This window comes from Pyxicephalus adspersus, chromosome 7 (assembly GCF_032062135.1).
Source record: "Pyxicephalus adspersus chromosome 7, UCB_Pads_2.0, whole genome shotgun sequence".
NCBI lineage: Eukaryota > Metazoa > Chordata > Amphibia > Anura > Pyxicephalidae > Pyxicephalus > Pyxicephalus adspersus.
The window spans coordinates 4,392,054-4,394,666 of record NC_092864.1 but is presented as its reverse complement, the minus strand read 5'-3'; the positions used below and the strand labels follow the sequence as shown (position 1 = coordinate 4,394,666).

The window sequence follows — 2,613 nt, the reverse complement described above, 5'->3', positions numbered from 1 at the left end:
CACTTTAGAAAGCATCAAGAATAATGACACAAAAGGAAGTATTGTATCTTTAGGGATTCTTCAAACCAGTGGTGGGAACAATGGTCTTCTTCCCTTTTTTTTTTTACCACCCCCAGTAATGCTCAGGACATTTTGAACATTTTATACTAGTCCATACTCAACTCTTCACTACCACCCCCATTTATTCCCTATGGGCGCTGTTTATAGGAGTAAAGAAGCAGAAACTGCACCACAACCTCACAAATAGTCTGAACACCCCTTCAATATTCTAGCGGATGTAGAAATGTATAACACTATGGGTACAAATGTGGATTACCACATATTTATGTACAGTTCATGAAACTTACTTGTACGTTGTATTTATTATTTCTGGAGTAACTGGACTTGAAAAATTCTCACCCTAGGAGAAAGTAAAAATAAAACAGTATATTACTTTTTCCTAATAGTACAACATAGTTTCTATTTTATATAATGATAATACATATTGGATATTGCCTTCTTGCATATGTTTACATGTATATAAACACTATCAATAAACGTAATTATTTCCTTAAATTTGATCTGTTAAAAAAAACATTTGAAGTGTTTTCTACATTTTTCACTGAGTGCAATAAATACCAGAAATCATACCAGCTGATAACATTCTGTGGTCATTGTTTGTTTTACTTAATTTGTCCAGCCAATCACTCAAAAGGGCAGGCAAGGACATTTGTTACCTAATGAAATTATAGGTGCTTTGTCTACATGGACAGAACCCAATTTTTTTCTTTTAAGTGTCCAGCCAATTAAGTAAGAGGGCAGCTGAGGACATCTGCCTTGATTCCATGCTGGATTTACATAACATGACATCAAAATAAGTCATTGTGAGATTTGATTTAGGTATTACTGAATCTGCAAAGGTAAATATTAATTAAAAAAAGAATAGTAAAGACTTCCCTAAATGTCAATTATTACCCCCTTTGATGCAGTTAGCAAAAGAGTTTTCTCAAATTTGGTCAAACATAATTCAATTTTGGGTGAAAGTTAATTGAATTGATTGGAAGCCATTATCAATTTGACTGTCTCTAATAAGAAACAGAAGAGGCAGGCTATTACATTTCACTTTTGCTTTGTTCTGCAAATTTTAAGTGTTGTAGAAGCAAGAAGTTCATTTGATTTCTTTTCTATGCGAACAAAAAAGTTTTAACCTCAAGATGGGGTAATGTAGTCAGATAGCGAAACGCGTCAAATTTGGGCCCTAGTGTCTGATACAGTCTTGTAACCTGAGTATTGGAGTTTACATAAGAATTACCATCACTGAATATACGTTGAAATGTTGAATCATGTTTATTGATGTTTTTATTTGTGTTGGATTTTAAGAAGTGTTAAATAAATATGAACTTTTAATACTTATAATATCTTTAGAGCAATTTGTAGTAATACCTTAAAAGTCTCGCTATCTCTATACATTACTCCATCTTGCAGTTGAAACTTTTTTGTTTACTTGAATTTTGGGATGTGGTAAATAATAAGCTGTTTTTTGTAAATAGGGTGATTCAAAATTAGAAATGAATTTACCTCTCCACACAAGATGCAATCCAAAAACTGATGCCGATTGGAGACCTTGTTCGTCATTGGAAAAGCTTCTAAAAATAAAAAAAAGATTCTTTGAAATTACATCATATTATTGTGAATACTAAAAAAAGTGGGTTACACCAACTCAAATGTCTCTACATGTTTCGCGGATATATCCGCTTCCTCAGGAGAGTGGAGATCTATGATTATAACAGGAATATATATAATCAATATTGCTGCAGTAAAACTCTATTTGTTACATTGTTAGGTGTGCCAGCTATGTGCCAGAAACCCAGTTCAAGTTTTTTTTCAGCTTTTCTTCAAGGTTGCTACATACCATAACCAGGTAAATGTATGATTTTGGAAGTATAATAATGATATATTTTTTGATTGTACTCTGGCATATTGAGTATATATATTTTTTGTTATAATCATAGATCTCCACTCTCCTGAAGAAGTGGATATATCTGCGAAACGCGTAGGCACATTTGGGTGGGTGTAACCTCTTGTAGGACAGCCCAATACGAGATCCGCTGTTATGTCCTGTGTTTTACTGGATTTTATGATTTTTGTACAATTTCCATTGTTTACCATAAAGTGGATTTTATTAAATGTATAGTGAGTGGCCTTTAAAGTCCTGTTATCAATAGGTGCTCTTGCACCCCAGAACTTTCTGGATAGATAGAGGGATAGAGAGATAGATAGATAGATACATAGATAGATAGAGGGATAGATAGATAGACATTTGTTGGTACCCCTTAACCACCAGGCCGGTAAACCCGACCTTGGTTCGGGTCTATCGATTTTGCAAAAATCGATAGACCCGAACTTTTCTCACTATGTAAATCCCCTTACTTACCTGGTCCCCGCTGCGATGATCCAGCATCGATCGAAAAAATACTCACCTTCTCCCCGCAGCTCCTCCGGACACGTCTTGTATCTTCTTCCTTCATCCGGCGAGTGCAGTGACGATCACCGGGGTTTCCAATACAAAGAAATCCCTATATATTATATATAATTGTATTATATATATATATATATATATATATATATATATAT

General features: G+C 34.1%; 1 long non-coding RNA gene across 1 annotated transcript in view; it reads right to left on the bottom strand.

Annotated features, from left to right (window-relative positions):
- Positions 1 to 347: 347 nt before the first annotated feature.
- Positions 348 to 2,613, bottom strand: part of LOC140334892 (uncharacterized) — a 4,383-nt gene continuing 2,117 nt past the window's right edge. The window contains exons 3-4 of the long non-coding RNA XR_011921639.1: positions 1,558 to 1,625; positions 348 to 400 (exon numbers count right to left, since the gene is read on the bottom strand). This is a non-coding gene — a long non-coding RNA (uncharacterized lncRNA). The remainder of the gene's footprint in view (positions 401 to 1,557; positions 1,626 to 2,613) is intronic.